General features: G+C 47.8%; 1 long non-coding RNA gene across 1 annotated transcript; it reads left to right on the forward strand.

Moving 5' to 3' along the window:
* The first annotated feature begins 1,711 nt into the window (after positions 1–1,711).
* On the forward strand, positions 1,712–2,336 carry LOC134214383 (uncharacterized). Its single transcript, XR_009979762.1, has 2 exons — positions 1,712–2,009; positions 2,093–2,336. It is a non-coding gene; the product is annotated as an uncharacterized LOC134214383 (long non-coding RNA).
* Positions 2,337–11,414: the final 9,078 nt, after the last annotated feature.

Consider the following 11,414-nt stretch of genomic DNA (forward strand, 5'->3'; position numbering starts at 1 on the left):
CTAGGGCGAAAAAATTTCCCAGACGAAATCCCGAAGGAAATCCCGGTGGATGAATTTCCGAATCAATTCCTGTAGGAATTTGAGGAGTTATTCGTAAGAGAATTCCTGGAGTATTTTGCAGAGAGTTGCGAAGGAATTATCGATGGAAATTCTGGACGAAGGCATCGCTTCACCTGTTCCAACAAACATTTATCTTTGATTGCAATGTCCCATCTAGGTCATGATACATCTAAACCATGATTTGCAAATGTATCAAAGGGTTTCGGGAGGGTTGTAGGATTATGAGTTCTCACGATAATTCAATTTTAATCGTAGGAAATTTGGGATTTCTTCAGGCAATCTAAAGATATGTTGATATGAGAATCTAGAGATTCCTTTTTGAAATCTCGTATTTCGTTAGGAGATCCTTGGATTCATCCTAGGATCAGGGAATTCCTTCTACAAATCTGCAGAATCCTCTTAAGATTTTTTAGGATGTTTCTAGAAATATGTGGATTTCTAAAGGAAATCTAAAAATTATATCTGGGAAACTAGAATCTCATCAGAGAATCAAAGCAATCTAATCAATTCGGAGAGAATTGTTTACAAAGGACACTACATACCAGTTAAGCCATGCTTCAGTTTAAGCACGGATCCATTTCACAGTGCACGCCTTGGTCGTACCGTCTGCAAGTCTTAGCTAGCAGCTAGGACCGTCAAACCGTCTCCGCATCCGTCCGTCGCAGCAATACCGCCATCGTTTCCGTTACCGGCTGCCAAACCGCCGGGAAACCGTCTTCTTTATTCCCATCGTCGGGATTACGAGGCATCAAGCTCACCACGACACGCCCGCCCGTCATAGCCAGGCCTGCCGCCGAATCGGATTGTGATCCAACAGTTACCAGCCACGCAAGTACCCCTGATTGACGTCATGTCCTCAATAAATTGTAATTTGAGTAGAAAAGCCTCGAGTAGCTAATTTCATAGAGCATTGCCCTGGTTTATTTAGCATTTCCACGACTTTTCGAGTTATTCGCTTTTTAGTAGGTTCAAAAGGAACCAATAGTTTCCGCTTTGAGTTCCCAAATCAGAAGTTGAATTTAAAGTTTCTTTCGGTGTAAGATAGCGGTGCAATATAGTTCATTCGTCACGTGTGAAGCCATTGGGTAGGTAATTTCATTCTCGGTTGTTCCTGTGAATTGAGAACCCTTGCGTACGTGAGTTATAGCGAGCGCAAGCCAATAAGCGACCCTCAGACTGATAACCCTTTGCCAGCCGGCAAGTAATAAAGTCTGGCATTGTGGATGGTTTCTCTTTTTCTCTTTTTGGTGTCAATTGTTGATATGTCTGGCATAATGGCAACCCTGACTCAAGTAGGGTTGGATTGCACCAACACTAATGGCGGTAAGCTCCAACGAGGATAATACGCAATAGACCAGTGCATGATGACGTAGGTTGACAGTTCACAGAGCTTTTTCACCGGGACTTAGCCTCTGGCGAAGCTTCCGATAAAATTGTTTCGTCATTTTATTCGCATGTAGATGTCCTTTGCGATTGATTTCATGCTGAATGCAAAGAATATCAATGAAATATTCGGATCGCAGCAATTTTAAACTAAAAATATGAATTTTAATTTTCTCCTCATCGATTTTTCTTCTAACACCTTGTAAACAAGCTCTGTGAACTGTCAAATAAGTGAGGTTAGATCAAGATCTTGCATTGGTCTATTCTCGTATTATCCTCGATTGTGGTAAGCTTCAAGCCGTATTATCCTCGAACTTAATCTCAGATTTTATTTTAATACGCCGATTTTGGGGTATTAAGATAATCCGAGATTTTCTGTATGTACGCAGCCAAATATTAACTTGGTCTCACGCACACATTTTAATGGAGCAAATGTCACTTTTTAGATTTTGTTTTCTGTTAGTTTTCTTTTGTCTCTTTAAAAACATTCAACAGGAATATCTCCGAATTTCCTCAAAAGCTGCCTGGAGAAGTTGAAATAAAAGAAAATAGTGGCCAACAGATGCGTAAGTACTATTTATTATATTAATAAAAAAACATTGTAGATAGGTATATAGTTTAATGATGTTCTTCCATTTTCCCATTACAGATCCTAACAGCAATAATTTGAGGCCAAAAAGAGCTGGAACTGCAGGAAAGCATCTGCTGAAGGTTTTGGACCATGGTCAGGGAAAACCGAGGGTCCCTGCTGAAGCCGGAGAATAGAAAAGGAGACACCGGTAACACAGATGGCTGTACTGATGCTGTACGAGTGAAAAAATGGGATGAATCCGATTGGTGAAATGACATGTACATCTCGAAGAATGTGTATATTATAATGGAATGGATTGTAATTGAACACATGCATCTGCTTCAACTGCGAGCTAAAATCTCTTGTAGGAACTTATTTTTTAACGGAAATACCCAAAAGTATCCAAAGGAATCGAAGGAATTCCTTCATGAAATCAGAAAAATGCCTTTGGTAATTCTTGGGATTCTTGGGAGGAATCAGAGTGGGGAAATTCGTATGAGAATTTTGGGTGTGAATTATGGGGAATCCGTGTGACAATTCTGAGGAAATATGTGAGAATCCATGGGTGCATTATGAATACACTATGCCCAGTCGAGAATGAATTCCACCCGCCTTTGCTCGCATGCTGTTTAACTGGAGAATCATGTGGCATTTCTGGATTACTCTGACTGATATCTGGGGAATTGCTTTTGAAATTAATTAAGAAAATTATTTCAGGATAAATGATTTGTGAAATCTGTATAATTCTTGGGAATTCTGTTGAAATTCTTAATAACTCTGTGTCTAATTCTTAGAAACTCCAGAGTGTGCTTCCGCAAATTCTGAGGAATGATTCCAAGAATTATGGAGAACTTTGGGGGAGTTTTAGGAAATTCCTTCGGGACTTCAGGGGAATTCCATCGCGAGTTCTGGGGAGTTCTCGTGCGGCGTGATTCTCGCCGCTCTCGTGCGGCGTGATTGTTAACTGTAATTGGAAAAAAATACACCTTTATAAAGTTGAAAAGAAAATCTAGGGAGATTTTCGGGTATTGTAGGAAAATCTTCCGGATCTGGGGAATGCCTCCGCGTGTTCTGGGCAATTTTTGGGATATTTTCCGGAAATGTTTTAAAGGTATTTCTGAAGCTGTGTCTTGGAGTTCTAGGAAGTTTTTTCGGGAGTTCTGGGGAATTGCTAAAGAGTTCTTTCGAGAGTTTTAGGGAGTTCTGAGGAATTCCTCAGGGAGTTATGACGAGTTTTTTCATGATTTCTAGGAAGTTCTTTCGGGAATTCTGGAAAATTCCTTCGGGAGTTCTTTTGAAAATTCTTTCGCAAGTTCTGGGAAGTTTTTTTTGAAGTTCTGCGGAATTCATCCGGAAGTTCTGGAGAATTCTTGGAATTTGTTCCAAGAACTCAAAGATATTCTTCTAGGAGTTCTTCCTGGAGTTCTAGGGGTTCTTTCAGGTCTTCTGAGCGAGTTGTGAGAGTTGTCGGAATTCATTCGAAAGTTCTGGAGGGTTCCCCTAAGAGTTCTGGAAGTTCCCTCAGGAATTCTTCTGGAAGTTCCTTTGGAAGTTCTATCAGGAATTCCTCCGGAAGTTCTTCCAGGAATTCTTTCGTAAGTTCCTTCAAGAATTCCTCCGGAAGTTCCTTCAGGAATGCCTCCGGAAGTTCCTTCAGGTATTCTTCCGGAAGTTCCTTCAGGAATCCCTCCGGAAGTTCCTTCAGGAATCCCTCCAGAAGTTTTTCAGCAATCCCTCCGGAAATTCCTTCAGTAATTCCTCCGGAAGTTCCTTCAGCAATTCCTCGGGAAGTTCCAACGGGAGTTCATACGGAAGTTCTATCAGGAATTCCTCCGGAAGTTCCTCCAGGAAGTCCTTCGTAAGTTCCTTCAGGAATTCCTCCGGAAGTCTTCCAGAAATGCCCCCGGAAGTTCCTTCAAGAATCAAGAAAGTTACTTCGGGAATTCCTTCCGGAAGTTCCTTCAGGAATTTCTCCGGAAGTTCCTTTAGTAATCCCTCCGGAAGTTCCTTCAGGAATCCTTCCTAAGATTCCGTCAGAAATTCTTTCGGATGTTCCGTCAGTAATTCCTCCGGATGTTTTGTCTGGAATTTCTTCGATAGTTTGCCAGGAATTCCTTCGGAAGTTCCATCAGAAATTCTTCCAGAAGTTCCTTCAGAAATTCCTCCGGAAGTTCCTTCAGGAATTTCTTCGGAAGTTCCTTCAGGTCTTCCTCCAGAGGTTCCTTCAGCAATCCCTCCGGAGTTCCGTCAGGAGTTCTTTCGGACTATCCTTCAGGAGTTTCTCCGGATGTTCCGTCAGGAACTCCTCCGGAAGTTTCATCAGAAATTGCACCGGGAGTTCCTTCAGAAATTCTTACTGAAGTTCCTTTAGGAATTCTTCCGAAAGTTCCTTCAGCAATTCCTCCGATAGTTTCTGCAAGAATTCCTTCAGGACCTTCTCCAATAATTCTTACGTAAGTTCCTTCAGGAATTCCTGCGATAGTTCTTTCAGGAATGCCTCCGGAAGATCCATCAGGCATTTCCCCGGAAATTCCTTAAAGAATTTCTCCGGAAGATTCTTTAAAAATTCCTCCGGATTCCGGAAGTTACTTCAGGATTCCTGATGGAACTCCTGGGAGCATTTCTGGTGGAACTCCTGGAAGGATTCCTGGTGGAACTCCTGGAAGGATTCCTGGTGGAACTCCTGGAAGGATTCCTGGTGGAACTCCTGGAAGGATTCCTGGTAAAACTCCTGGAAGGATTACTGGTGGAACTGCTGGAGGGATTCCTGGTGGAACTCTTGGAAGGATTCCTGGTGGAACTCCTGGAAGGATTCCTGGTGGAACTCCTGGAAGGATTCCTGGTGGAACTCCTGGAAGGATTCCTGGTGGAACTCCTGGGAGCATTTGTGGTGGAACTCCTGGAAGGATTCCTGCTGGAACTCCTGCAAGGATTCCTGGTGGAACTCCTGTAAGGATTCCTGGTGCAACTCCATTAAAGATTCCTGGTGGAACCCTTGGGGAAGAATTCCTGGTGGAACTCCTGGAAGGATTCCTGGTGGAACTCCTGGAAGAATTCCTGGTGGAACTCCTGGAAGGATTCCTGGTGGAACTCCTGGAAGGATTCCTGGTGGAACTCCTGGAAGGATTCCTGGTGGAACTCCTGGAAGGATTACTGGTGGAACTCCTGGGAGCATTTGTGGTGGAACTCCTGGAAGGATTCCTGCTGGAACTCCTGGAAGAATTCCTGCTGGAACTCCTGTAAGGATTCCTGGTGCTACTCCATTAAAGATTCCTGGTGGAATTCTTGGGGAAAAATTCCTGGTGGAAGGATTCCTGGTGGAACTCCTGGAAGGATTACTGGTGGAACTCCTGGGAGCATTTCTGGTGGAACTCCTGGAAGGATTCCTGGTGGAACTCCTGGGAGCATTTGTGGTGGAACTCCTGGAAGGATTCCTGCTGGAACTCCTGCAAGGATTCCTGGTGGAACTCCTGTAAGGATTCCTGGTGCAACTCCATTAAAGATTCCTGGTGGAACCCTTGGGGAAGAATTCCTGGTGGAACTCCTGGAAGGATTCCTGGTGGAACTCCTGGAAGGATTCCTGGTGGAACTCCTGGAAGGATTCCTGGTGGAACTCCTGGAAGGATTCCTGGTGGAACTCCTGGAAGGATTCCTGCTGGAACTCCTACAAGGATTCCTGGTGGAACTCCTGTAAGGATTCCTGGTGCAACTCCATTAAAGATTCCTGGTGGAACCCTTGGGGAAGAATTCCTGGTGGAACTCCTGGAAGGATTCCTGGTGGAACTCCTGGAAGAATTCCTGGTGGAACTCCTGGAAGGATTCCTGGTGGAACTCCTGGAAGGATTCCTGGTGGAACTCCTGGAAGGATTCCTGGTGGAACTCCTGGAAGGATTCCTGGTGGAACTCCTGGAAGGATTCCTGGTGGAACTCCTGGGAGCATTTGTGGTGGAACTCCTGGAAGGATTCCTGCTGGAACTCCTGGAAGAATTCCTGCTGGAACTCCTGTAAGGATTCCTGGTGCTACTCCATTAAAGATTCCTGGTGGAACTCTTGGGGAAAAATTCCTGGTGGAACTCCTGGAAGGATTACTGGTGGAACTCCTGGGAGCATTTCTGGTGGAACTCCTGGAAGGATTCCTGGTAGAACTCCTGGAAGGATTCCTGCTGGAACTCCTGCAAGGATTCCTGCTGGAACTCCTGCAAGGATTCCTGGTGGAACTCCTGTAAGGATTCCTGGGGCAACTCCATTAAAGATTCCTGGTGGAACCCTTGGGGAAGAATTCCTGGTGGAACTCCTGGAAGGATTCCTGGTGGAACTCCTGGAAGGATTCCTGGTGGAACTCCTGGAAGGATTCCTGGTGGAACCCTTGGGGAAGAATTCCTGGTGGAACTCCTGGAAGGATTCCTGGTGGAACTCCTGGAAGGATTCCTGGTGGAACTCCTGGAAGGATTCCTGGTGGAACTCCTGGAAGGATTCCTGGTGGAACTCCTGGAAGGATTCCTGGTGGAACTCCTGGAAGGATTCCTGGTGGAACTCCTGGAAGGATTCCTGGTGGAACTCCTGGAAGGATTCCTGGTGGAACTCCTGGAAGGATTCCTGGTGGAACTCCTGGAAGGATTCCTGGTGGAACTCCTGGAAGGATTCCTGGTGGAACTCCTGGAAGGATTCCTGGTGGAACTCCTGGAAGGATTCCTGGTGGAACTCCTGGAAGGATTCCTGGTGGAACTCCTGGTGGAACTCCTGGAAGGATTCCTGGTGGAACTCCTGGAAGGATTCCTGGTGGAACTCCTGGAAGGATTCCTGGTGGAACTCCTGGAAGGATTCCTGGTGGAACTCCTGGAAGGATTCCTGGTGGAACTCCTGGAAGGATTCCTGGTGGAACTCCTGGAAGGATTCCTGGTGGAACTCCTGGAAGGATTCCTGGTGGAACTCCTGGAAGGATTCCTGGTGGAACTCCTGGAAGGATTCCTGGTGGAACTCCTGGAAGGATTCCTGGTGGAACTCCTGGAAGGATTACTGGTGGAACTCCTGGGAGCATTTGTGGTGGAACTCCTGGAAGGATTCCTGCTGGAACTCCTGGAAGAATTCCTGCTGGAACTCCTGGAAGGATTCCTGGTGGAACTCCTGTAAGGATTCCTGGTGCTACTCCATTAAAGATTCCTGGTGGAACTCCTGGAAGAATTCCTGCTGGAACTCCTGGAAGGATTCCTGGTGGAACTCCTGTAAGGATTCCTGGTGCTACTCCATTAAAGATTCCTGGTGGAACTCTTGGGGAAAAATTCCTGGTGGAAGGATTTCTGGAGGAACTCCTGCAAGGATTCCTGGAGGAACTCCTGGAAGGATTCCTGGTGGAACTCCTGGAAGGATTCCTGGTGGAAATCCTGGAAGGATTCCTGGTGGAAATCCTGGAAGGATTCCTGGTGGAACTCCTGGAAGGATTCCTGGTGGAACTCCTGGAAGGATTCCTGGTGGAGGAACTCCGGGAGTTCCTCCGGGAGTTCCTCCAGGAGTTCCTCCGGGAGTTCCTCCAGGAGTTCCTCCGGGAGTTCCTCCAGGAGTTCCTCCGGGAGTTCCTCCAGGAGTTCCTCCGGGAGTTCCTCCAGGAGTTCCTCCGGGAGTTCCTCCAGGAGTTCCTCCAGGAGTTCCTCCGGGAGTTCCTCCAGGAGTTCCTCCGGGAGTTCCTCCAGGAGTTCCTCCGGGAGTTCCTCCAGGAGTTCCTCCGGGAGTTCCTCCAGGAGTTCCTCCGGGAGTTCCTCCAGGAGTTCCTCCGGGAGTTCCTCCAGGAGTTCCTCCGGGAGTTCCTCCAGGAGTTCCTCCAGGAGTTCCTCCAGGAGTTCCTCCAGGAGTTCCTCCAGGAGTTCCTCCAGGAGTTCCTCCAGGAGTTCCTCCAGGAGTTCCTCCAGGAGTTCCTCCAGGAGTTCCTCCAGGAGTTCTTCCAGGAGTTCCTCCAGGAGTTCTTCCAGGAGTTCCTCCAGGAGTTCTTCCAGGAGTTCCTCCAGGAGTTCCTCCGGGAGTTCCTCCAGGAGTTCCTCCGGGAGTTCCTCCAGGAGTTCCTCCGGGAGTTCCTCCAGGAGTTCCTCCGGGAGTTCCTCCAGGAGTTCCTCCGGGAGTTCCTCCAGGAGTTCCTCAGGGAGTTCCTCCAGGAGTTCCTCCGGTAGTTCCTCCAGGAGTTCCTCCGGGAGTTCCTCCAGGAGTTCCTCCGGGAGTTCCTCCAGGAGTTCCTCCGGGAGTTCCTCCAGGAGTTCCTCCGGGAGTTCCTCCAGGAGTTCCTCCGGGAGTTCCTCCAGGAGTTTCTCCGGGAGTTCCTCCAGGAGTTTCTCCGGGAGTTCCTCCAGGAGTTTCTCCGGGAGTTCCTCCAGGAGTTTCTCCGGGAGTTCCTCCAGGAGTTTCTCCGGGAGTTCCTCCAGGAGTTTCTCCGGGAGTTCATCCAGGAGTTTCTCCGGGAGTTCCTCCAGGAGTTCCTCCGGGAGTTCCTCCGGGAGTTCCTCCGGTAGTTCCTCCAGGAGTTCCTCCGGGAGTTCCTCCAGGAGTTCCTCCGGGAGTTCCTCCAGGAGTTCCTCCGGGAGTTCCTCCAGGAGTTCCTCCGGGAGTTCCTCCGGGAGTTCCTCCGGGAGTTCCTCCAGGAGTTCCTCCGGGAGTTCCTCCGGGAGTTCCTCCAGGAGTTCCTCCGGGAGTTCCTCCAGGAGTTCCTCCGGGAGTTCCTCCAGGAGTTCCTCCGGGAGTTCCTCCAGGAGTTCCTCCGGGAGTTCCTCCAGGAGTTCCTCCGGGAGTTCCTCCAGGAGTTCCTCCGGGAGTTCCTCCAGGAGTTCCTCCGGGAGTTCCTCCAGGAGTTCCTCCGGGAGTTCCTCCAGGAGTTCCTCCGGGAGTTCCTCCAGGAGTTCCTCCGGGAGTTCCTCCAGGAGTTCCTCCGGGAGTTCCTCCGGGAGTTCCTCCAGGAGTTCCTCCGGGAGTTCCTCCAGGAGTTCCTCCGGGAGTTCCTCCAGGAGTTCCTCCGGGAGTTCCTCCAGGAGTTCCTCCGGGAGTTCCTCCAGGAGTTCCTCCGGGAGTTCCTCCAGGAGTTCCTCCGGGAGTTCCTCCAGGAGTTCCTCCGGGAGTTCCTCCAGGAGTTCCTCCGGGAGTTCCGGGAGTTCCTCCAGGAGTTCCTCCAGGAGTTCCTCCAGGAGTTCCTCCGGGAGTTCCTCCAGGAGTTCCTCCAGGAGTTCCTCCAGGAGTTCCTCCGGGAGTTCCTCCAGGAGTTCCTCCGGGAGGAACTGCCGGAGGAATTTTCGGAAGAACTCCCGCAGGAACTCCTGGAAGAACTCTCGAAGGTACTTCTGGAGGAACTCTCCGAAGATCTCCTGGAGGAACAACCTGGAGGAACTCCTGGAAGAACTCCCGGAGGAACTCCTGGAGGAACTCCCGGAGGAACTCCTGGAGGAACTCCGGAGGAACTCCTGGAGGAACTCCCGGAGGAAATGCCTGAGGAACATCCGGAGGAAATATCGGAAGAACTCCCGGAAGAATCTCTGGAGGAACTGTATGATTTTTATTCCTTGATGAATTTCAAGAGGGATTCCTAAATGAATTTCAGGAAGAATTCCAGCAAGCACTCCTGGAGGAATTCTAGAACCAACTTCTGAAAGAATTTCTGGAGGACGAACTCCTAGAGGTAATGCAGAACTAACTTCTGTTCAAATTCCAGGAGGAACTTCTGTATGTTTTCAAAGAAGAACTTCTAAAGGAATTCCAGAACGTATACCTGGAGAATTTCGAGCAGGATCTGCTGAAGGTATTTTAGTAAGATCTCCTGAAGGAATCCCCAGAAGATTTTTAGGAGAAATTTCTTGAGGATTTTCTAAGGGTTTGGATTTGAACAGGATTTGAATTGGATTTGGTATATCAATTAGATTGTTATAGGATTTTGATAAGATATAGAGTGGATACAGATTTGATTTATTTGGATTGGAAATTATTTTGAAACAATAAATTGACTGGATTAGATGCAGATTGGACTTAGATTGAAATTATTATTTATTATTATTTAATCAGACTAAGGCCGAAGTGGCCTGTGCGGTATATAAGAGTCTTCTCCAATCGGCTCGGTCCATGGCTACACGTCGCCAACCACGCAGTCTACGGAGGGTCCGCAAGTCATCTTCCACCTGATCGATCCACCTTGCCCGCTGCGCACCTCGCCTTCTTGTGCCCGTCGGATCGTTGTCGAGAACCATTTTCACCGGGTTACTGTCCGACATTCTGGCTACGTGCCCGGCCCATCGCAGTCGTCCGATTTTCGCGGTGTGAACGATGGATGGTCTAATCTAATCAGGTCGATACCGGTCTAATCAGCGTTTTGTAGATTGTCAGTTTGGTACGGCGGCGAACTTTATTCGATCGGAGCGTCTTGCGGAGTCCAAAGCACGTACGATTTCCAGCCACTATGCGTCTCCGAATTTCTCTGCTGGTGTCATTTTCGGCAGTCACCAGTGAGCCCAAGTACACAAATTCTTCTACCACCTCGATTTCGTCACCACCGATGCAAACTCGCGGTGGGTGGCTCACATTGTCTTCTCTTGAACCTCTTCCTATCATGTACTTCGTCTTCGACGTGTTGATGACTAGTCCGATCCGCTTAGCTTCCCTCTTCAGTCTGATGTAGGCTTCCTCCATCTTCTCAAAGTTACGTGCCATAATATCTATGTCGTCGGCGAAACCAAATAGCTGGACGGACTTATTGAAAATTGTACCACTCGTGTTAATCCCTGCTCTTCGTATTACCCCTTCCAAAGCGATGTTGAATAGCAAACACGAAAGACCATCACCTTGCCGTAACCCTCTGCGGGTTTCGAAGGGACTCGAGAATGCCCCTGAAACTCGAACTACGCACATCACCCGATCCATCGTCGCTTTGATCAACCGTGTCAGTTTATCCGGAAAAGATTGAAATTATTTCCTATCATAAAAATAAAATGCAGGATTTCCCGGACTTAAGTCCTGCAAGAGTTTGCTCTATAAAAATCCCCCATGCGATTCTGGTTAAACAACCTAAAGAATAACCGAAGAATTTCGGATTTTTTTTGAAAAAAACACTTTTGCGCATATCCGGAGCTTCTGAAAAAAAAAAACCAATGAAAAACATGGAGGAATCGTCCATCTCCAGCGGGATCCCAAAATCAATTTCTAGAGGAATTCTTCAATGAATTGCTGTTATCCCCGCAGGAGAAAATCCGATTAACGGAGGAGAAAATAATCCGAAGGATTCCCTGAGACGGAAGAATAACTGATTAGAACTGAATAACCACTTTTTCTAAGCGATTGATCTATTATTTATTTAATTTTCTGGGATCATAGCTGTGAATAACACTTTGCAATAATTTTGCTGCGAATGTTGCGATTACCGATCCACGGCGGTGATGTTCCT

Source organism: Armigeres subalbatus, chromosome 2 (assembly GCF_024139115.2).
Source record: "Armigeres subalbatus isolate Guangzhou_Male chromosome 2, GZ_Asu_2, whole genome shotgun sequence".
Classification (NCBI taxonomy): domain Eukaryota; kingdom Metazoa; phylum Arthropoda; class Insecta; order Diptera; family Culicidae; genus Armigeres; species Armigeres subalbatus.